The 25,517-nt window shown below is 35.5% G+C and overlaps 2 long non-coding RNA genes across 5 annotated transcripts; one reads left to right on the forward strand and one right to left on the reverse strand.

Annotated features, from left to right (window-relative positions):
* On the forward strand, positions 1-23,826 carry LOC144996302 (uncharacterized). The gene is made up of 9 exons (XR_013659326.1): positions 1-157; positions 3,130-3,267; positions 4,367-4,453; positions 4,936-5,997; positions 7,273-7,358; positions 7,603-7,705; positions 10,646-10,688; positions 10,812-23,130; positions 23,235-23,826. It is a non-coding gene; the product is annotated as an uncharacterized LOC144996302 (long non-coding RNA).
* On the reverse strand, positions 6,800-25,325 carry LOC105358724 (uncharacterized). Of its 4 annotated transcripts, none has more exons than XR_013659340.1 (5): positions 24,128-25,325; positions 23,268-23,353; positions 22,921-23,023; positions 7,496-19,980; positions 6,800-7,391 (listed from the first exon to the last, which is right to left on the reverse strand). It is a non-coding gene; the product is annotated as an uncharacterized LOC105358724 (long non-coding RNA). The 4 variants fall into 4 exon arrangements; XR_013659346.1 differs by having other exon boundaries at positions 23,263-23,353; XR_002874277.2 differs by lacking the exons at positions 6,800-7,391; positions 7,496-19,980 and having other exon boundaries at positions 21,751-23,023.
* Positions 25,326-25,517: the final 192 nt, after the last annotated feature.

Consider the following 25,517-nt stretch of genomic DNA (forward strand, 5'->3'; position numbering starts at 1 on the left):
CTTCCTGTTAGCACAGCAGCACATATGAAGAATGGCAGAGTCGAAGAGTTGAAGTTTCTGTTGTGTTCCAGGCTGTTCGTCTTCCAACCAAAAACAGCCCGGCCTTTCATTTCATTATTTTCCTGTGGATCCAAACCTGAAACCCGAATGGATACAGGCGATCCGAAGAGAGGAAGGGCATAGTTTTAATGTAAACACAGTTAGCATCGTCTGATGCCGGCACTTCGCTCCGGATTGTGATGCGGCTGCGTCGTTCGTCGCCTGAAGAGTGGACCGCGGTCAAGTGAGCCGACATCTGTGGAAGTGCGGTCTCGCTAGCCGTCACCGACTTTTTGCATGCGCGTTTACATCATAGTTTACGGTACACACGGCCAGCGAGCTGAAAAGACGTATAAAACGCTACTATAACCCATCATATCACAGTTACCTATGATCAAATAACATGTACTGTGCTCTGACATCTATGAGAGCTATTGCAAGCCCTATATTGTTATTTGATGTACAGATTTATTCATTTAGATTGCATGTCTGACCATTCTATAATAAACTACCATAAATAAAGTGTTTTGTTTGAAATATAATCAATCAGACAGATTCTAAAAGTGTGTTTGAACACTAACAAGAGTGTTTTGTGTGTTGTTGAGCATGGCATGGAATGGAACGAAACAGAAATAAAGATTCTCCACGTAAAAGGGCACATCTGGTCCTGTCATGTCAATTCATTCTAAAGTGGCTTCTGTCTAAGATTACACAAAAATTTCAATGGATTATTGTTGTCAACGATGTTCATGATCATCTCAGCAAGTTTTACTGGAGAAAATTAGAGAAAATTAGAGAAATTAAAGTTTTAGTTCTCCTAAGCATACTGCCTTTATAGGTAACATAGAACATTTGATCCACCCAAAATGCAACTTTATTAAAAGATTACACAAAAATTTCAATGGATTATTGTTGGTAATGATCTTCCCTAATATCTCAGTAAGTTTGAAGAAGATTTACTGTAGAAAATTAGAGAAATTGCCATTATAGTCTCATTCAGGCAGGGTTATCCATGGTCAGCATATAACATGGAAACCATCCAAAATGCCACTTTATTAAAAGATTACACAAAAATTTCAATGGATTATTGTTGGTAATGATCTTCCCTAATATCTCAGTAAGTTTGAAGAAGATTTACTGTAGAAAATTAGAGAAATTGCCATTATAGTCTCATGCAGGCAGTCTCATTCATAGTCAGCATATAACATAGAAACCATTCAAAATGCCACTTTATTAAAAGATTACACTAAAATTTCAATGGATTATTGTTAGTAATGATGTTCATGATCATCACAGCAAGTTTGAAGAAGATTTACTGTAGAAAAATAGAGAAATTAAAGTTTTAGTTCTCCTAAGCATACTGCCTTTATAGGTAACATAGGACATTTGATCCACCCAAAATGCAACTTGACTAAAAGATTACACAAAAATTTCAATGGATTATTGTTGGTGATGATGTTCATGATCATCTCAGCAAGTTTGAAGAAGATTTACTGGAGAAAATTAGAGAAATTACCATTATAGTTCTCCTAAGCATACTGCTTTATAGTTAAAGTATATGCTGACCATGGATAACCCTGCCTGAATGAGACTATAATGGTAATTTCTCTAATTTTCTCCAGTATATCTTTTTCAAACTTGCTGAGATATTAGGGAAGATCCTTACCAACAATAATCCATTGAAATTTTTGTGTAATCTTTTAATAAAGTGGCATTTTGGGTGGATCAAATGTCCTATGTTACCTATAAAGGCAGTATGCTTAGGAGAACTAAAACTTTAATTTCTCTAATTTTCTCCAGTAAATCTTATTCAAACTTGCTTAGATATTAGTGAAGATCATTACCAACAATAATCCATTGAAATTTTTGCGTAATCTTTTAATAGTTGCATTTTGGGTGGACCAAATGTTTTACTTTAACTATAAAGGCAGTATGCTTAGGAGAACTATAATGGTAATTTCTGTAATTTTCTCCAGTAAATCTTCTTCAAACTTGCTTAGATATTAGTGAAGATCATTACCAACAATAATCCATTGAAATTTTTGCGTAATCTTTTAATAGTTGCATTTTGGGTGGATCAAATGTTTTACTTTAACTATAAAGGCAGTATGCTTAGGAGAACTATAATGGTAATTTCTCTAATTTTCTCCAGTAAATCTTCTTCAAACTTACTGTGATGATCATGAACATCATCACCAACAATAATCCATTGAAATTTTTGTGTAATCTTTTAATAAAGTTGCATTTTGGGCAGTGGGAATCAGATCTGGATAAACTTCCGCGTTTTGGCAAATGATCATGGACTTTTTGTTTTGAAGAGTGAATTAATGTTTGGTATTTTAAAAATGTATAATGTGCAAATAGTATGGAAAAATTTCGTGTTCTCACATATTCTTAAAATCTAATTAAATATAATTGTTATATTCTTAATATTTTTCTGTTGAAAGGTGACTTTGACTTCACAAAAAATTAGATGAACAAATAAAACAATTTTGGTCAAAATTGTGCCTCATTTAATATTTTGGTAACAACAACAACAACAACTGATTAATCACAACACAAATGATATCAAACATTTACAATAAAAAATAACATTTCAGATCATCAACAGTAAGACAGAAGGCTTAACTGATTGTTAAAGACAAGATAAGTGCAATTTAAGGTATGCATTCATGTATTTGCCATAATAATACATATCCAGGTTCTCTTTCATTCCATCTCAGAAACCCATCCAACACAGCCACGAGAGGTTGGGGCTGCACTTGGCATAATCTGCTTCCAGATGTCATCATATATGGATCTGGCTGTGGTCCTACACAAGAGAAACACAACACACAAAAGTTAGACATGAGTTCATAACTACATTTAAATTTTATTCATTATATCTGCTGTAACCATAATTTGGTTAGTCATAAGATTAGAAAAAAAAAACCCAACTTAACTTGCTGTCACAAAGCAACACAAAGTTAAATTAATCACCTGTATATGCCTTGAACAGTGTGGAGCTCAGACCGTCCCTGCCAACTGTTTTGGGCTTTTGCACCACCAGCTCACTAACCGGTTCAGGATGGATTCCCTTAGAAGTAAAAGGCAAAAAGCAATATTTATTCATTTATTTTTTATTTTGGAAAATCAGCGTTAAGATAGTAGTTTGCCTCCACACCAGGCGGTGGCGGTAATGCACCATTCTGTTTTCTTCTCGAGCTACAGGAACCGACAGCGGAAGCTGTGAGTACTGACAGCCACGGTTTTAATTGCTTTTTAAAACCCAGAATTTTACATAGTGCAGCACTACATGGTGTTAAAGTATGTAGAGATTAAGGAGGACATTTGGACAGAGCCTTTAAGGACTTTCGGGACCGTGAGAGTTAATGTTTACAAGCTTCACGTGTTTACATGGCTTTGTTTGTTACACGCGGTGAGTTTTCCCGTTCACATGGGGTTGTTGCTTTTACAAAACACTGTCATTTGTGTGTCCAGACAGTTATTACATATGCGTGGTGTGGACTTGAAAAAAAATGGCCAGACGTGGAATGATTATTCGTCCCTTGTGTTCTGTTCTCTTCGTATCCGCCTGATGGCGCACATAAGCCGTGTTCTAAATACGCATTCTCAATGACAATTTTATTGAAGAGAAAAAAAAAACAGGAATTATCATCATTAATGGAACTGCATCTGATGCAACAAGAATGATTTTATGGATTTTAATCTAAAACGATCTTTAATGTAACATTCTTACGTTCAGATTCTTATAGGAATGTAAAAGGGGGACGTTATTCTTTTATATATAATAAAAGGATGCTGACAATGTGTCTGAACACATAATGAACATCAGGTGAATTCAAACCGATCTAGGTCACAGATTCTTTATTGTAATACAGTATAATCATAATCATGGATACATTTCTTGAAAATATGCAGTCAGATTAAATCAAATAAAAACGAATGTACGACTCCACGTACCACAGATACATCAAACAAATTTCAGAATCAATAGTTCTTGATAGTGTAATTACTCACAATTATAAACAATTACCTTAAATGATATCTATGAAGTACACTCATGCCATATTAAGCTAAGTAATATAAGGAACCACTTACCAGATATATCAAAAAATATTGATTAAAACATTTCTTGAAATATAAAGACAACTCAAAGGTGATGATAAAAAAATTCTACATTTTCTTAGGTGATGCACTTTACCTTAACACACGTGTGGAACTACATTGGTTACATATATTGATTACAATAAATGATTGCCATTACTTTTATAAAGAGCTTCTTTTGTTGCTTGAAAAGTAACCTGAAGATAACATGTCATTCTAGGGGGGAGCAGTGGTCCACGTCACCTTCATCTCCATAGCTGTCATCCTCATCAGAAGAACTGCCAATATAAATGACTCCAACATAACTGTAAGGTACCATATATGTGTCATGGGTTTCCATCTGTAAAAGATATAATGATGTTAGGGAAATTTCACGTGTAATTACATTAATTATTCATTAAAGAATAATTAATTAAAATTGCTTGAAAAGTAAAAAAAAAAAGACTAGCGTCTCTGAACTTCATTGTTTTGTTCACTTGTTCCACAGTCTGACACCGGTTTCTTTAGTAAGCTACACAGCTAAAGATGAGCTTCAGCTGGTATTTTTGTTAGAACTGAGCAACTTTATCAGCAAAATTCAGAAAAAGGATTTGAAGACTTACTTGGTCAGACTGATGACATGTGATTAAGAATCCAAGAAGGATTGGTGGAGACAGTTAAAGGAACGGGACTTTTTCTAAAACAGCTGAAGCTACAGCTAAATCGGGGTACCGTTATTCTTATCAAAATGTCTTTAAATAAACACAAAGAGCTTTCATAATCCTAATTTCTTAGTGTTTTGTTTTTCAGCGCCTGTAAGGATGAACAAAGAGCTGATATCCTGGAGATGGAAATCTTTTTACATCAGTTAATGAGGGTGATTTCCCACAGCACACTTGACCATCTCCCACTGGTTGAAAAACACTGATTTAAATGCTAAAAATGAAACTGGACTGAGTCAATCCACAATGAAAAAACAAAAATTCAGGAACTCGACCCTCTTCGATTGCGGGAGGGTGTACGGGGTGTACCTGTCTGGGGTCAATACCAAAGGGGGGTATGCGTTTTTAAAATGACCCCCCCTCCTTATCTTTTTTTTTAATCCATGCTTTTCTTTTCCCCTAAGACAGCACAAGGGTTATCAATCTTACCTGTGATAAGCATGTAAAAAGGTATTGGTTTGTCAATATAACCCTTCCGCTCGCTTAGGTTGGCATGTGCTTTGGGGTCTGCATGACCCCCCTGCAAAAAATGTAACTCCTTCCGCTGTGTTACAGGGCATAAGTGACCCCACGATGCATTTCTCGGTGGCCAGCACGAAACCCATTCCCTCCGCTGTTTAAACGGGCATAAGTGACCCCACGAGACAATACTTTATTTTTTTTTTTCTCTTTCCATCCTCTCCGCTGTGTTACAGGGCATAAGTGACCCCACGATGCATTTCTCGGTGGCTAGCACGAAACCCATTCCCTCCGCTGTTTTAACGGGCATAAGTGACCCCACGAGACAATACTTTATTTTTTTTTTCTCTTTCCATCCTCTCTTCATTTTCCTTACACCCCAAGACCACCAGGGGGTGGAGAGGGAGGGGGGGGGGGGTATCAATTTTTTTTTAAATTTATTTTCATACCCCTCGCGCTGTGGAGTTTGCGACTACTATTCGCAGTCCAGCCTGTTCCTGTGACGCTTTGAGTGTGTGAAATATTGTTGTTTCTTTTGTAAAAAAAAAATGCTTTTGTCTTTTCACTGTTGCTTGTGTTACTTGACTTGCCTGTGAAACTCAATAAAACAATGGAGTTGATATGTTTTTTTCCTTGTTGTTTTTTTTTTTTTCTTTCAACCATTTTTCACTCCAGCAAGGCATGAGTCAAGGTAAGTAAACTTTACAGCGACTTTTTCTTTTTAGCTGGGACTTTTGATTATGTTTTATGTCTTTCTTTTTTTTAAAAAAAAAAACCTGTTGCAACTGTAAGACTTTAGATTATTATTAAATACCTTTTATTTATTTATTGCTTTCTTTTTTTGTTGTTTGTTTTTGCTTTCAAAAAATAAAAAGTTGTGTCTCAGCTCGCTTTTTGGAAAATCAGTTTTAACAGGAGCAGTTGGTGCAATACCTCCACACCAGGTGGTGGCAGTATTGCACCATTCTGTTTTTCTTGTCAAGCTGCAGGAACCGGAAATCAGAAGCTATCCGGTCTACCACGCACGCATTTAATTGCTTTTAAAAACTATAAACACTAAATTGTGCAGCACTGTATGCCGTTATAGTTATCGATTAGGGAGGGAATTCGGACACAGATTTTCAGGACTTTTGTAACCTTGAGATTTAATGTTTACAAGCTTCACGTGTTTACATGGCTTTGTTACAAAACGGTGAGTTTTCCCGGTCATATGTGGGCTTGTTGCTTTTACTAAACACTGTCATTTGCGTAATCAGTGTTCTAAATTTTATTGAAGAGAAAAAAAAAACCAACAGGAATTACCATCTTTAATAGAATTTGCATCTGATGCAGCAAGAATGATTTTATGGATTTTAATATAAAATGATCTTTTAGGTAACATTCTTTCGTTCAGATTCTTAAAAGAATGTAAAATTGTGAACGCTATTAAATAATAACAGGATGCAGACAATGAGTCCGAACACACAAAAAACCCAGGTGAACTCAAACCGATCTAGGTCACAGATTTTTTATTGTAATACAGTATAATCATAATCAAGGATACATTTCTTGAAAATATGCAGTGTCAGATTAAATCAAATTAAAAACGAATGTACGACTCCAAGTACCACAGATACATCAAACAAATTTCAGAAGCAATAGTTCTTGATAGTGTAATTACTCACAAATATAGACATTTTACCTTGAAGAATATCTATGAAGTACACTCGTGTCACATTTAGCTAAGTGATATAAGGAGCCACTTACCAGATATATCAAAAATAGAGATTAAAACTTTTCTTAAAATGTAAAGACAACTCAAAGATGATGATATAATATTTTTCTACATTTTCTTATGCGATGCACACGTGTCGAACTACGTTGGTTACATATATATTGATTACAATTAATGATTGCTATTACTTTTATAAAGAGCTTATATGTGGCTTGAAAAGTAACGAAAATAACATGTCATTCTGGGGGGGAGGTCCGGTCCACATCAGCGCCATCTTCCTTCATGTCATCGTCGTCCTCATCAGAAGAACTGCCGATATAAATGACTCCAACATGACTGTAAGGTACCGCATGTTCCCCATAGATTTCCATCTGTAAAAGATGTTAGGGAAATTTCATGTGTAATTGCATTAATTATTCATTAAAGAATAATGAATCAAAATTGCTTGAAAAGTAAAAAAAAAACAATACATTACCTGGTTGGGTTGCATGTTATGGTTTATTGAAAGTGGTCTCTGGTTTTTTGTCTTCAAAGTGAATTTTTCCTCACTTTCTGTCTGCACGCCTTTGTCAATCTTCGCAGGTTTGTCTGCTGTTGGAGTGCCTTCAGTTGAAGATGTGACATCTTCTATCATCTTTTCATCTTGGAAACTGGTTAGGTTTCTATTGATGCCTTCACAGCACAGGTATTGTCCTCCACAGAGGCAAAAACACCTCTTCCCTGAGCCAGGTTCAGGTGAACCAAAACCTTGGAGGTCCTTAAGATCTGCAGAAAAAAATGAAGGGGTAAAAGTTGTCCCGTCTAAATTTCTTTCGTGAATAATGGTAAGATCTTCCATCTTGTGCTCCAATCTGTTGTCCTGGGGAAAGCCTGAAGTAGAATGGGGAGGCCTTTATTTAAATCCTCTGTCTGGAGTCTGACTTCCTAATAAGGTTGAGGAGCAAATCAAAAGTTCCCAAGTTTATGGTTGCTCCTTTACCATAAACACATACATTTTAACTCAAGGATCAGAATTAGCTATTCTATCATTGTGCCATGTCATGTCAGACACCTCAGAACCCACACAGATTTAAATCTATGGAGGTTTTTAATACTAAACTCTGTGACATAACATAACAAAGATATATCTGGACTTTTTAAACAAAATTTTCTGAATCTTTACCAACAAACAGACAAACAATTTAAGCGTCTAGGTAATGTACCCATCTCATTAGCTGGTCGTGTAAATATAGTTAGAATGAACGTATTGCCAAAATATTTATTCCTTTTCCAATGCATCCCTATTATAATTCATTAAAAGTTTTTTAAAAAAAAATCGATTCTCTTGTCTCATCATTTATTTGGAATAAAAAAACACCCAGAATTAAAAAAGTTTTTTTGCAAAGACCAAAATTCCTGGGAGGATTAGGACTGCCTAGGTTTAGTCTGTATTATTGGTCATGTAATATTTGATGTATGTCCTTCTGGGACGGAAAAACCAGACCTGACTGGGAACGGTTGGAAAATCGAGCTTTCTTCCCAAACACAGCAAAGTCACTGCTATATTGTACATCAGATCTTTCTAAATTTAAATGCCAGAACCCAGTTGTATCTCAGTCCCTAAAAATTTGGTCCCATATAAGAAAACATTTTAAATGGAATTTTTGTTCAGTACAAATGCCGTTGACCAACAATCAAGCTTATAAATTACTATCACATGATACATTTAAACAATGGGGCTCTAAAGGGATCCACTTAGTAGCAGATTTGTTCATAAATAAGACTTTCTCTACATTTGACCTTTGAAAAATCTCAAGAGTTGAGCTTAAATGTAAGTGCGGACGAGCCAATTTATTCGCCCAAAACAGAAAAGAAATACAACCTTTTTGGTAAAGTTACATTTGTGATTAAGACGAAAGAAAACCGATAATTCAAATAATTCAATCTCTTGAGTGGCTGTGATTGTGTAAAAAACAACCCTGCAGCTTTTGCACATTTCATCCACAAGGTGACAGCATTCTCCACAACAAAATCCACTGCCAACCTGTTTGGAAAGTCTTTATCGGTCTGAAAAGGACCTCTTTGCACCAAATCCATTCTTACTGGATCAGAGAGTGTGGTTGGTCATTCAGCTGGATCAACTGGATTTAAGTTTGGGCGAATTTTGGATCCAGTCTGTTCCTCTTCCATACAGAGCTACAATAAAAGCAAACAGTTAAAAGAAAACAGTCAAATGTTTCCCTTTCAACAGTAGATGTGGTGACAGAAGTTTCTTCTGCAGATAAAAAACAAGAATTATTATTGTACAATAATCAATGATAAAGCCAATAAAATATCTATAGCAGAATAATAATATATTGGCTCGTTTAAAATCTGTGTGCAGGTTTTTCACAATTTCATGATCTTTTTATATATTTATGAGAGATTTATTGTTTGATTGTATATTTGCATAAGGTCATATTTCATTATGCAGACACTGTTTTTTTTTTATTACTCCAATACTTTTTAATACTTTTTGAGAGCAGAAGAAACTGTCGGCTGAGATGGAACTGTGCAAAACATCATCATTATGTAAACTAAAACTGCAAAATATAAATGAGAAATAAATGTACCTATTTATAAATAATAAAATGTGAACACTAATTTGAGAATAAGTGGAAATATAAGCCTTTAATACACTTCTTTTTGTATTATTTTGTATGTTCATAATTTTAAAATTAGTACATTTATTTTGTTTGTCATTTATAGATGAGAACCTTTATTTCCTGACACACTCGTTGTAAAACTCAGACTACCTGACTGTCTATAACAGATAAACAGCAGTTTTTATGCTGTAATAAACCGAAAAATGCAGAACGCACTAAATATGTGTTACCAAAACAATGAAACAAAACGATAACGTGAGTTAATTGCGCAGCTGCACAGAACTGCTGGATAATGTAAAAATAAAGCCCCAACATCCTCCAAACTTACCTGGTGACTGATGTGGAGTTGATCAGTGACAAAATGTGTTGGTTCGTTGATTTGTTGTTAGGAACCCATCTTGAAACGGAAGGCATCAACCTAAGGGCTGTGTAAACATTACCTGGTGACTGATGTTGAAGTTTCTTTTATCCCTTTTAGGTCCTGTCAGATAAAGTCTCTGAGGAATTAAGTGTTTCTTGTCGAGTTGATCACTGACAAAATGTGCTGGTTCGTTGATTTGATGTTAAGGGACCCACCTTGAAACCATCCACCTAAGGGCTGTGTAAACATTAAGGTTAACGTTTTTTTAGGTTTCATGCTTTTCTATTCCCGTTTTTGCTTGTTCCTTTAGCATAAATCCTTTTAAATTTGATTCTGTCAGGTTAGGTTATGTGGACAGTGTTTAAGTCCAAAATACATTTAAAAAATAAATAAAAATACAGATCGGGAGAGGTGCAGGAGGGATAGACCAGCATTTTATGTATGTATGTATGTATGAATGTATGTGTGTGTGTTGAAGGCCGATAATCATTTTATTACCATTTAGCTTATAATCTTGTTTATGTTTACGCTGAACACTTTTATTGAAACTGCTGAAACTTTTATATAACTTTTGCATTATCTTAAAGTAGATGTGGATTTTACTTAAATGTGTTTGCTAGATCTGTTTTTTTTTTTTAAGGAGGGGCGTGATGGTGACCTCAGGCCTTGTCTACAGAATCAATGTATTTTCTCTTTATTTTATCGCAAAGCCCTTTTCGCACCTTCAAGGAGTTGTAAAGTGCTATATGTATGAACAAAGTGTCATTCGTTCAGGTTCCCTTAAATGAAATAATTGTTTCTGACAGAGGCAAAACGACGGGGGAAAATAGTGTATGAGGATTCATACCTGCAGATCGTTCCCGACATTCCACAAAGCGTTCGTATCGCCAGAAGAGCGTTCAACTCCGTGTGCGCGCACCTCATCGAGAGGAATATACGCTTCCAGATGGCTTATCCAGCAACACTGTCCTTCACAATCAACGGACCTGAAAAGACTTTCAGAGACTCGAAAGAGGCTGAACTATTTCTAAAAATTGCCCACAAATGAGGTACTGTTCTTCTATTCCAACCTCAATAATAATCTGGTGAGTAAACGTCGCAGTAATGAATGACTAATGTTTGTTAAGGGTATTGAATGAATTGCACTCCTCGGGAGAGAGAAATTTGACTTGAGTTTACTTTAATGACTATGGTAATCTTTATGTTTCTTAAATTTTTACTTATTGCAAACAAAATCATTTTACTACACAACTGAAGGTTGCATCTGGAGATCGAAAAAAAAAAAAGTCTTGGAGGGTGTTAAATGACATTCTCAGCCGCAGAACAAAAACTACAGTCATCCCTGATGCCTTAGAGCAGTGGTTCCCAAACTTTTTCTGCAGGGCCCCCCTTTCTAAAGATTAGAATATTTTCGAGCCCCCCCACACTGACACAAACATACAAATCCTTTGTTTCTAAACTCCACTGCGCCTTATAACATGTGGTTAATGAGAAATCTCTCTCTGAACGGTAGAATTCTGTTATCTGAAGCTGAAGGAATCTCTAGATCTGTCTATGTGTCTCTGTCTTTAGAAATGCCAAAACACATCTGTAACCTATTAAACAAAACATTATTTGATTTTGGAGGAAAAAATGTCATTACTTAAGGAAAAATATTTGTGTAACAGCAGAAAACATTGGGGCATGGATGTATTAACCTTTGAAACTTTAAACAACTCTTTTAAAATAAAGTGGTTAAGTAATTTATTGAAAGGGGAAGACAATATCTGGAATGCATTTCCCAAATATATATTTGACACAATGGGAGGCATTCAATTCTTGCTAAAATGTAATTGTAAAAATGAAAAATTACCCACAAAACTTTCAAACTTTTACAATGAAGCCCTGCTGGCCTGGAAACTCCTTTATAAACATAATTTTTCTCCAACAACTTGTTTTATTTGGAATAACAGTAATGTACAATACTAGAATAAATCACTTTTTTTCCTAGATGGTATGATAATGATATTGTTTTAATCAGACAACTTTTCAATTCTCATGGACATCTTCTGACGAATGAAGAATTTCTTTTAAAATTCGGTATTCCTGTTCCACCCAGAGAATATGCAATAGTGTTAGATGCCATTCCAACCAGTCTACTTCAACTGTTTAAAGGGATTTATAACATAAGTCAATTAAGAACCCAGACAATTTTTTTGGACAATGTGGATATGTGTGTTAATTCAGTTTCCAATAAACAAATAAGAAATCTTTTACAGACCACAACCTTACCTGCTGGGAGGTTTTACTGGGAATCCAAATTTGTGGACATAAAATGGGCTTATGCTTGGACTATTAGTAATAAATACTGTCTAAATAACAAAATAAAAGAGGTGTCCTTCAAAATATTGCATTGTATATATCCTACCAAAACTTTGAGTAGATTTGTTGTGGACATGGACCTGTTTTGTTCATTCTGTGGAACTCAGGAGGAAACTATTTATAATCTGTTTGTGGACTGCAGACATACTAATATGTTTTGGATTGAAGTGGGAAACTATATTGGAAATATAACTAAACTAACTGTTACATTTTTAGATAAAGACATTATTCTGGGTTACCTTAATGTCAAAGTAGACAAAGATTGTATCTTCATTACACAATTGTTTTTATTATTGGCAAAATTCCATATCCATAAAGCCAAACGGTCAAACTCCAAACCTAAATTCCAGCAGTTTCTGAGTGAAATCAATCAGTACTGTACCATTATCAAACATCTGCAAAACAAAAAAGCAATCCAACTAATTTAATTTTTGAAAGATTTAAAATTTATTAAACCCCAAAGATTTTTGAAGGAATTATTCTTTTTTCTCTTATGTTGTATATGTATATGTATATAGTTTTTGTTTTATTTCCTATATTTTTCTGCAATATGTACACATTTCAATTCCCCCTGAGACATTCACATTGTTATTGTATTATGTTGTTTGTCAATAAAGTATGAAAAAAAAAAACTCCACCGCGCCCCCCCTGCAATACCTCCGCGATACCTCCTCTGTGATTTTTAGTATCATTTTTGTCCCCAGACTTATATATGGGTATTATTTGAGCTATTTTAGTAATTTTTGGGACTTTGCCATGTGTTAATGAAAGATTAATGGTGTAAGCGAGAGGTTCTGCAATTTCATTTACTATAGCTTTGATGATGTTACTACTTATGTTATCAGCACCAACTGTGTAGGACGATCTTAGCTTGTTTATAATATTCACCACTTCTGTTTTACAGGTTGGTTTTAGAAAGAATGAATTTGGGTAATTTCCCTGAAGATAAACATTGTAATTAGCACCACCTGGTGGATGAATGTTTTGAGAGAGACTTTTCCCAACTGAACAGAAATAATTGTTAAAAATATCAGGTAAACTGAGATTGTTTGATTGACATTGCTCTAAGGCACAGTGGCGCCTCCAGAAATTTTTCATGGGGGTGGCCAGTGGGGGGCCACATTAAATCTTGGGGTGGCACACAAAAACCATGAGCTATATTTTTAAAATTCATTCTACCAAACGTAGTAAAACAACCTTTAGAAAACCAACAGAAAGATAAATGCCTACTGATATTTTGTAGAACATGAACTTATAGTAGATACTACTAGTATAATAACTAATAGATACTAGTAGATACCATTAGTAGATACTACTACTGATATATATATATATATTTTTTTGTTTATATTTAATGCTTTGGTGTGTCTGCTTGGGGTGTTCGGCTCTTGACTGAGAGATATCTATAATGAACAAAAAATGAAATCTGTTGTTCTGAAATAATAATAAAAATATCCTCCTAATTATTAATTATATCTGTAGACATTTCTATTCAGACTAATAATCATGAAACATTTTTATTATTAGGGTAACATAATTCTAACTTCACCTGTTGGTCCAGGAACAGGTGGAGCACCTGCTTATGCTGAGTTCTGCCTTGTTTCTCTGACCAATGATGCTGACTGATGCTGAGAGTCTCATCTTTGTCTTCCTCATTCTCTTCTGTCATTCATGCTGCTCTGTCTCATCTTCCTCCTCCTCCTCACTACTCCTCTGTTGCTCCCCTTCCATCTCTTTCACTCCTTCTGCTGCACTTTTATTCTTAAAATAAGAATATATGTTGAATTTCTCTTCATTCTCTGAAAATGGACAGACACAAGCATCAACTAATGACTATAGGTAACTCTGTGGAAACAAAAACACATCAAAATGTTGCGGTAACACAACAACCAGTGCTTAAATAGTTCCATAAAAATGAGTGGCGCGTGTGACAGGGACATCCTTTGTTTACTTATTAATAAAAAGTAATGACACATCCACCGCCGCTGATGATGTGGCGTATTTGCACCAAGTATTTGCACACTGGGTTTACATGTTTTGCAGACCGCATGTTTTTTACACCTTTGCAGCTGTGTTTATTTAATATTTATTTCTTTATTTAATAAGAATCTAATTTTTCATAATTTTTCATAATTTTCTGTGATATTTTTAATTATTTAATATAAATGTCATTATTGATGTCCTTTATTGATGTTATATTATATAGATTATTTCTGAATGTCGTGTTGCTGCCACAGATAAATGAAATTTCCAAGTTATCTATCTATCTATCTATCTATCTATCTATCTATCTATCTATCTATCTATCTATCTATCTATCTATCTATCTATCTATCTATCTATCCAGATCTAAAGTACAGTAAACAGATTGTTAAAGACCCACGGAAAATATTTAACAGGAAAAGAAACTTAGCATTTTGGGATGTGTCATTGTGTGTGCGTGCGTGCGCTCTCGCGCGCACGCGTGTGTGTGCGTGCTGAAACCGGTGCTCGCGCGATGCAGGAAGAGAGGGGGGAGAGCGCGTGTGAGGCTGTGGAGCGCATACACGCGCGGTCAGTCGCCGTTTTGGACTTAAGGAAAAAGTAATAAAGAAAGTTCATCTTTAGTGACTGAGACTGGTTCTTTTGTCTGACCGGCCCAGAGGATCTGGGGGTTCGAACGCGGAAGTGAACCACGCGTCTTATTCATTCTTATTCTTATTCTTATTCATTCTTCAATTATTCTTTTTTCTCTTATGTTGTATATGTATATGTATATAGTTTTTGTTTTATTTCCTATATTTTTCTGCAATATGTACACATTTCAATTCCCCCTGAGACATTCACATTGTTATTGTATTATGTTGTTTGTCAATAAAGTATGAAAAAAAAAACTCCACCGCGCCCCCCCTGCAATACCTCCCCGCCCCCCCTAGGGGGCGCGCCCCCCAGTTTGGGAACCTCTGCCTTAGCAGTGGCGCCACCAGGGGGTGGCCAGGGGTGGCCATGGCCACCCCTCTCCGACACCTGGCCACCCCAGTGGCCACCCCACTGGCCACTATAAGCTGTGGTAGCATCAGTTGTGCGTTTCATCCCAAATGCACAGCCAGCAAGCGGGCAAGTCGCTCTGATCACCTAAACCGGCCCTCACCCCCTCCCCTCCCTGCTGCCTTTGAGTGCGCAGACATCTACAGAGGAGCCGCTGGACGCAGAATGAATAAGACGCGTGGTTCACTTCCGCGTTCGAACCCCCAGATCCTCTGGGCCGGTCAGACAAAAGAACCAGTCTCAGTCACTAAAGATGAACTTTCTTTATTACTTTTTCCTTAAGTCCAAAACGGCGACTGACCGCGCGTGTATGCGCTCCACAGCCTCACACGCGCTCTCCCCCCTCTCTTCCTGCATCGCGCGAGCACCGGTTTCAGCACGCACACACACGCGTGCGCGCGAGAGCGCACGCACGCACACACAATGACACATCCCAAAATGCTAAGTTTCTTTTCCTGTTAAATATTTTCCGTGGGTCTTTAACAATCTGTTTACTGTACTTTAGATCTGGATAGATAGATAGATAGATAGATAGATAGATAGATAGATAGATAGATAGATAGATAGATAGATAGATAGATAGATAGATAGATAGATAGATAGATAGATAACTTGGAAATTTCATTTATCTGTGGCAGCAACACGACATTCAGAAATAATCTATATAATATAACATCAATAAAGGACATCAATAATGACATTTATATTAAATAATTAAAAATATCACAGAAAATTATGAAAAATTATGAAAAATTAGATTCTTATTAAATAAAGAAATAAATATTAAATAAACACAGCTGCAAAGGTGTAAAAAACATGCGGTCTGCAAAACATGTAAACCCAGTGTGCAAATACTTGGTGCAAATACGCCACATCATCAGCGGCGGTGGATGTGTCATTACTTTTTATTAATAAGTAAACAAAGGATGTCCCTGTCACACGCGCCACTCATTTTTATGGAACTATTTAAGCACTGGTTGTTGTGTTACCGCAACATTTTGATGTGTTTTTGTTTCCACAGAGTTACCTATAGTCATTAGTTGATGCTTGTGTCTGTCCATTTTCAGAGAATGAAGAGAAATTCAACATATATTCTTATTTTAAGAATAAAAGTGCAGCAGAAGGAGTGAAAGAGATGGAAGGGGAGCAACAGAGGAGTAGTGAGGAGGAGGAGGAAGATGAGACAGAGCAGCATGAATGACAGAAGAGAATGAGGAAGACAAAGATGAGACTCTCAGCATCAGTCAGCATCATTGGTCAGAGAAACAAGGCAGAACTCAGCATAAGCAGGTGCTCCACCTGTTCCTGGACCAACAGGTGAAGTTAGAATTATGTTACCCTAATAATAAAAATGTTTCATGATTATTAGTCTGAATAGAAATGTCTACAGATATAATTAATAATTAGGAGGATATTTTTATTATTATTTCAGAACAACAGATTTCATTTTTTGTTCATTATAGATATCTCTCAGTCAAGAGCCGAACACCCCAAGCAGACACACCAAAGCATTAAATATAAACAAAAAAATATATATATATATATCAGTAGTAGTATCTACTAATGGTATCTACTAGTATCTATTAGTTATTATACTAGTAGTATCTACTATAAGTTCATGTTCTACAAAATATCAGTAGGCATTTATCTTTCTGTTGGTTTTCTAAAGGTTGTTTTACTACGTTTGGTAGAATGAATTTTAAAAATATAGCTCATGGTTTTTGTGTGCCACCCCAAGATTTAATGTGGCCCCCCACTGGCCACCCCCATGAAAAATTTCTGGAGGCGCCACTGTGCCTTAGAGCAATGTCAATCAAACAATCTCAGTTTACCTGATATTTTTAACAATTATTTCTGTTCAGTTGGGAAAAGTCTCTCTCAAAACATTCATCCACCAGGTGGTGCTAATTACAATGTTTATCTTCAGGGAAATTACCCAAATTCATTCTTTCTAAAACCAACCTGTAAAACAGAAGTGGTGAATATTATAAACAAGCTAAGATCGTCCTACACAGTTGGTGCTGATAACATAAGTAGTAACATCATCAAAGCTATAGTAAATGAAATTGCAGAACCTCTCGCTTACACCATTAATCTTTCATTAACACATGGCAAAGTCCCAAAAATTACTAAAATAGCTCAAATAATACCCATATATAAGTCTGGGGACAAAAATGATACTAAAAATCACAGAGGAGGTATCGCGGAGGTATTGCAGGGGGGGCGCGGTGGAGTTTTTTTTTTTCATACTTTATTGACAAACAACATAATACAATAACAATGTGAATGTCTCAGGGGGAATTGAAATGTGTACATATTGCAGAAAAATATAGGAAATAAAACAAAAACTATATACATATACATATACAACATAAGAGAAAAAAGAATAATTCCTTCAAAAATCTTTGGGGTTTAATAAATTTTAAATCTTTCAAAAATTAAATTAGTTGGATTGCTTTTTTGTTTTGCAGATGTTTGATAATGGTACAGTACTGATTGATTTCACTCAGAAACTGCTGGAATTTAGGTTTGGAGTTTGACCGTTTGGCTTTATGGATATGGAATTTTGCCAATAATAAAAACAATTGTGTAATGAAGATACAATCTTTGTCTACTTTGACATTAAGGTAACCCAGAATAATGTCTTTATCTAAAAATGTAACAGTTAGTTTAGTTATATTTCCAATATAGTTTCCCACTTCAATCCAAAACATATTAGTATGTCTGCAGTCCACAAACAGATTATAAATAGTTTCCTCCTGAGTTCCACAGAATGAACAAAACAGGTCCATGTCCACAACAAATCTACTCAAAGTTTTGGTAGGATATATACAATGCAATATTTTGAAGGACACCTCTTTTATTTTGTTATTTAGACAGTATTTATTACTAATAGTCCAAGCATAAGCCCATTTTATGTCCACAAATTTGGATTCCCAGTAAAACCTCCCAGCAGGTAAGGTTGTGGTCTGTAAAAGATTTCTTATTTGTTTATTGGAAACTGAATTAACACACATATCCACATTGTCCAAAAAAATTGTCTGGGTTCTTAATTGACTTATGTTATAAATCCCTTTAAACAGTTGAAGTAGACTGGTTGGAATGGCATCTAACACTATTGCATATTCTCTGGGTGGAACAGGAATACCGAATTTTAAAAGAAATTCTTCATTCGTCAGAAGATGTCCATGAGAATTGAAAAGTTGTCTGATTAAAACAATATCATTATCATACCATCTAGGAAAAAAAGTGATTTATTCTAGTATTGTACATTACTGTTATTCCAAATAAAACAAGTTGTTGGAGAAAAATTATGTTTATAAAGGAGTTTCCAGGCCAGCAGGGCTTCATTGTAAAAGTTTGAAAGTTTTGTGGGTAATTTTTCATTTTTACAATTACATTTTAGCAAGAATTGAATGCCTCCCATTGTGTCAAATATATATTTGGGAAATGCATTCCAGATATTGTCTTCCCCTTTCAATAAATTACTTAACCACTTTATTTTAAAAGAGTTGTTTAAAGTTTCAAAGGTTAATACATCCATGCCCCAATGTTTTCTGCTGTTACACAAATATTTTTCCTTAAGTAATGACATTTTTTCCTCCAAAATCAAATAATGTTTTGTTTAATAGGTTACAGATGTGTTTTGGCATTTCTAAAGACAGAGACACATAGACAGATCTAGAGATTCCTTCAGCTTCAGATAACAGAATTCTACCGTTCAGAGAGAGATTTCTCATTAACCACATGTTATAAGGCGCAGTGGAGTTTAGAAACAAAGGATTTGTATGTTTGTGTCAGTGTGGGGGGGCTCGAAAATATTCTAATCTTTAGAAAGGGGGGCCCTGCAGAAAAAGTTTGGGAACCACTGCTCTAAGGCATCAGGGATGACTGTAGTTTTTGTTCTGCGGCTGAGAATGTCATTTAACACCCTCCAAGACTTTTTTTTTTTTCGATCTCCAGATGCAACCTTCAGTTGTGTAGTAAAATGATTTTGTTTGCAATAAGTAAAAATTTAAGAAACATAAAGATTACCATAGTCATTAAAGTAAACTCAAGTCAAATTTCTCTCTCCCGAGGAGTGCAATTCATTCAATACCCTTAACAAACATTAGTCATTCATTACTGCGACGTTTACTCACCAGATTATTATTGAGGTTGGAATAGAAGAACAGTACCTCATTTGTGGGCAATTTTTAGAAATAGTTCAGCCTCTTTCGAGTCTCTGAAAGTCTTTTCAGGTCCGTTGATTGTGAAGGACAGTGTTGCTGGATAAGCCATCTGGAAGCGTATATTCCTCTCGATGAGGTGCGCGCACACGGAGTTGAACGCTCTTCTGGCGATACGAACGCTTTGTGGAATGTCGGGAACGATCTGCAGGTATGAATCCTCATACACTATTTTCCCCCGTCGTTTTGCCTCTGTCAGAAACAATTATTTCATTTAAGGGAACCTGAACGAATGACACTTTGTTCATACATATAGCACTTTACAACTCCTTGAAGGTGCGAAAAGGGCTTTGCGATAAAATAAAGAGAAAATACATTGATTCTGTAGACAAGGCCTGAGGTCACCATCACGCCCCTCCTTAAAAAAAAAAAACAGATCTAGCAAACACATTTAAGTAAAATCCACATCTACTTTAAGATAATGCAAAAGTTATATAAAAGTTTCAGCAGTTTCAATAAAAGTGTTCAGCGTAAACATAAACAAGATTATAAGCTAAATGGTAATAAAATGATTATCGGCCTTCAACACACACACATACATTCATACATACATACATACATAAAATGCTGGTCTATCCCTCCTGCACCTCTCCCGATCTGTATTTTTATTTATTTTTTAAATGTATTTTGGACTTAAACACTGTCCACATAACCTAACCTGACAGAATCAAATTTAAAAGGATTTATGCTAAAGGAACAAGCAAAAACGGGAATAGAAAAGCATGAAACCTAAAAAAACGTTAACCTTAATGTTTACACAGCCCTTAGGTGGATGGTTTCAAGGTGGGTCCCTTAACATCAAATCAACGAACCAGCACATTTTGTCAGTGATCAACTCGACAAGAAACACTTAATTCCTCAGAGACTTTATCTGACAGGACCTAAAAGGGATAAAAGAAACTTCAACATCAGTCACCAGGTAATGTTTACACAGCCCTTAGGTTGATGCCTTCCGTTTCAAGATGGGTTCCTAACAACAAATCAACGAACCAACACATTTTGTCACTGATCAACTCCACATCAGTCACCAGGTAAGTTTGGAGGATGTTGGGGCTTTATTTTTACATTATCCAGCAGTTCTGTGCAGCTGCGCAATTAACTCACGTTATCGTTTTGTTTCATTGTTTTGGTAACACATATTTAGTGCGTTCTGCATTTTTCGGTTTATTACAGCATAAAAACTGCTGTTTATCTGTTATAGACAGTCAGGTAGTCTGAGTTTTACAACGAGTGTGTCAGGAAATAAAGGTTCTCATCTATAAATGACAAACAAAATAAATGTACTAATTTTAAAATTATGAACATACAAAATAATACAAAAAGAAGTGTATTAAAGGCTTATATTTCCACTTATTCTCAAATTAGTGTTCACATTTTATTATTTATAAATAGGTACATTTATTTCTCATTTATATTTTGCAGTTTTAGTTTACATAATGATGATGTTTTGCACAGTTCCATCTCAGCCGACAGTTTCTTCTGCTCTCAAAAAGTATTAAAAAGTATTGGAGTAATAAAAAAAAAACAGTGTCTGCATAATGAAATATGACCTTATGCAAATATACAATCAAACAATAAATCTCTCATAAATATATAAAAAGATCATGAAATTGTGAAAAACCTGCACACAGATTTTAAACGAGCCAATATATTATTATTCTGCTATAGATATTTTATTGGCTTTATCATTGATTATTGTACAATAATAATTCTTGTTTTTTATCTGCAGAAGAAACTTCTGTCACCACATCTACTGTTGAAAGGGAAACATTTGACTGTTTTCTTTTAACTGTTTGCTTTTATTGTAGCTCTGTATGGAAGAGGAACAGACTGGATCCAAAATTCGCCCAAACTTAAATCCAGTTGATCCAGCTGAATGACCAACCACACTCTCTGATCCAGTAAGAATGGATTTGGTGCAAAGAGGTCCTTTTCAGACCGATAAAGACTTTCCAAACAGGTTGGCAGTGGATTTTGTTGTGGAGAATGCTGTCACCTTGTGGATGAAATGTGCAAAAGCTGCAGGGTTGTTTTTTACACAATCACAGCCACTCAAGAGATTGAATTATTTGAATTATCGGTTTTCTTTCGTCTTAATCACAAATGTAACTTTACCAAAAAGGTTGTATTTCTTTTCTGTTTTGGGCGAATAAATTGGCTCGTCCGCACTTACATTTAAGCTCAACTCTTGAGATTTTTCAAAGGTCAAATGTAGAGAAAGTCTTATTTATGAACAAATCTGCTACTAAGTGGATCCCTTTAGAGCCCCATTGTTTAAATGTATCATGTGATAGTAATTTATAAGCTTGATTGTTGGTCAACGGCATTTGTACTGAACAAAAATTCCATTTAAAATGTTTTCTTATATGGGACCAAATTTTTAGGGACTGAGATACAACTGGGTTCTGGCATTTAAATTTAGAAAGATCTGATGTACAATATAGCAGTGACTTTGCTGTGTTTGGGAAGAAAGCTCGATTTTCCAACCGTTCCCAGTCAGGTCTGGTTTTTCCGTCCCAGAAGGACATACATCAAATATTACATGACCAATAATACAGACTAAACCTAGGCAGTCCTAATCCTCCCAGGAATTTTGGTCTTTGCAAAAAAACTTTTTTAATTCTGGGTGTTTTTTTATTCCAAATAAATGATGAGACAAGAGAATCGATTTTTTTTTAAAAAACTTTTAATGAATTATAATAGGGATGCATTGGAAAAGGAATAAATATTTTGGCAATACGTTCATTCTAACTATATTTACACGACCAGCTAATGAGATGGGTACATTACCTAGACGCTTAAATTGTTTGTCTGTTTGTTGGTAAAGATTCAGAAAATTTTGTTTAAAAAGTCCAGATATATCTTTGTTATGTTATGTCACAGAGTTTAGTATTAAAAACCTCCATAGATTTAAATCTGTGTGGGTTCTGAGGTGTCTGACATGACATGGCACAATGATAGAATAGCTAATTCTGATCCTTGAGTTAAAATGTATGTGTTTATGGTAAAGGAGCAACCATAAACTTGGGAACTTTTGATTTGCTCCTCAACCTTATTAGGAAGTCAGACTCCAGACAGAGGATTTAAATAAAGGCCTCCCCATTCTACTTCAGGCTTTCCCCAGGACAACAGATTGGAGCACAAGATGGAAGATCTTACCATTATTCACGAAAGAAATTTAGACGGGACAACTTTTACCCCTTCATTTTTTTCTGCAGATCTTAAGGACCTCCAAGGTTTTGGTTCACCTGAACCTGGCTCAGGGAAGAGGTGTTTTTGCCTCTGTGGAGGACAATACCTGTGCTGTGAAGGCATCAATAGAAACCTAACCAGTTTCCAAGATGAAAAGATGATAGAAGATGTCACATCTTCAACTGAAGGCACTCCAACAGCAGACAAACCTGCGAAGATTGACAAAGGCGTGCAGACAGAAAGTGAGGAAAAATTCACTTTGAAGACAAAAAACCAGAGACCACTTTCAATAAACCATAACATGCAACCCAACCAGGTAATGTATTGTTTTTTTTTTACTTTTCAAGCAATTTTGATTCATTATTCTTTAATGAATAATTAATGCAATTACACATGAAATTTCCCTAACATCTTTTACAGATGGAAATCTATGGGGAACATGCGGTACCTTACAGTCATGTTGGAGTCATTTATATCGGCAGTTCTTCTGATGAGGACGACGATGACATGAAGGAAGATGGCGCTGATGTGGACCGGACCTCCCCCCCAGAATGACATGTTATTTTCGTTACTTTTCAAGCCACATATAAGCTCTTTATAAAAGTAATAGCAATCATTAATTGTAATCAATATATATGTAACCAACGTAGTTCGACACGTGTGCATCGCATAAGAAAATGTAGAAAAATATTATATCATCATCTTTGAGTTGTCTTTACATTTTAAGAAAAGTTTTAATCTCTATTTTTGATATATCTGGTAAGTGGCTCCTTATATCACTTAGCTAAATGTGACACGAGTGTACTTCATAGATATTCTTCAAGGTAAAATGTCTATATTTGTGAGTAATTACACTATCAAGAACTATTGCTTCTGAAATTTGTTTGATGTATCTGTGGTACTTGGAGTCGTACATTCGTTTTTAATTTGATTTAATCTGACACTGCATATTTTCAAGAAATGTATCCTTGATTATGATTATACTGTATTACAATAAAAAATCTGTGACCTAGATCGGTTTGAGTTCACCTGGGTTTTTTGTGTGTTCGGACTCATTGTCTGCATCCTGTTATTATTTAATAGCGTTCACAATTTTACATTCTTTTAAGAATCTGAACGAAAGAATGTTACCTAAAAGATCATTTTATATTAAAATCCATAAAATCATTCTTGCTGCATCAGATGCAAATTCTATTAAAGATGGTAATTCCTGTTGGTTTTTTTTTTCTCTTCAATAAAATTTAGAACACTGATTACGCAAATGACAGTGTTTAGTAAAAGCAACAAGCCCACATATGACCGGGAAAACTCACCGTTTTGTAACAAAGCCATGTAAACACGTGAAGCTTGTAAACATTAAATCTCAAGGTTACAAAAGTCCTGAAAATCTGTGTCCGAATTCCCTCCCTAATCGATAACTATAACGGCATACAGTGCTGCACAATTTAGTGTTTATAGTTTTTAAAAGCAATTAAATGCGTGCGTGGTAGACCGGATAGCTTCTGATTTCCGGTTCCTGCAGCTTGACAAGAAAAACAGAATGGTGCAATACTGCCACCACCTGGTGTGGAGGTATTGCACCAACTGCTCCTGTTAAAACTGATTTTCCAAAAAGCGAGCTGAGACACAACTTTTTATTTTTTGAAAGCAAAAACAAACAACAAAAAAAGAAAGCAATAAATAAATAAAAGGTATTTAATAATAATCTAAAGTCTTACAGTTGCAACAGGTTTTTTTTTTTAAAAAAAAGAAAGACATAAAACATAATCAAAAGTCCCAGCTAAAAAGAAAAAGTCGCTGTAAAGTTTACTTACCTTGACTCATGCCTTGCTGGAGTGAAAAATGGTTGAAAGAAAAAAAAAAAAACAACAAGGAAAAAAACATATCAACTCCATTGTTTTATTGAGTTTCACAGGCAAGTCAAGTAACACAAGCAACAGTGAAAAGACAAAAGCATTTTTTTTTTACAAAAGAAACAACAATATTTCACACACTCAAAGCGTCACAGGAACAGGCTGGACTGCGAATAGTAGTCGCAAACTCCACAGCGCGAGGGGTATGAAAATAAATTTAAAAAAAAATTGATACCCCCCCCCCCCCCCCTCCCTCTCCACCCCCTGGTGGTCTTGGGGTGTAAGGAAAATGAAGAGAGGATGGAAAGAGAAAAAAAAAATAAAGTATTGTCTCGTGGGGTCACTTATGCCCGTTAAAACAGCGGAGGGAATGGGTTTCGTGCTAGCCACCGAGAAATGCATCGTGGGGTCACTTATGCCCTGTAACACAGCGGAGAGGATGGAAAGAGAAAAAAAAAAATAAAGTATTGTCTCGTGGGGTCACTTATGCCCGTTTAAACAGCGGAGGGAATGGGTTTCGTGCTGGCCACCGAGAAATGCATCGTGGGGTCACTTATGCCCTGTAACACAGCGGAAGGAGTTACATTTTTTGCAGGGGGGTCATGCAGACCCCAAAGCACATGCCAACCTAAGCGAGCGGAAGGGTTATATTATTTATTTGCTTTTACTTTCTTGATATTATATTTGGCCTTGATTCATCTTTAAGCCTTGACAATATTACAAAGAAATACACCTAGATCATTTCAAATATTCATTGAGGAGTTCCTTAGCCAATGTTTAACTTTTGTAAGCCCACATTTCATTAATGCGCATAAATATATTTCAATACAGAATTAGATAGCTAATGTTG

Source organism: Oryzias latipes, chromosome 1 (genome assembly GCF_053564925.1).
Source record: "Oryzias latipes strain Hd-rR chromosome 1, Olatipes_Hd-rR_3.1".
In the NCBI taxonomy this organism is placed as follows: domain Eukaryota; kingdom Metazoa; phylum Chordata; class Actinopteri; order Beloniformes; family Adrianichthyidae; genus Oryzias; species Oryzias latipes.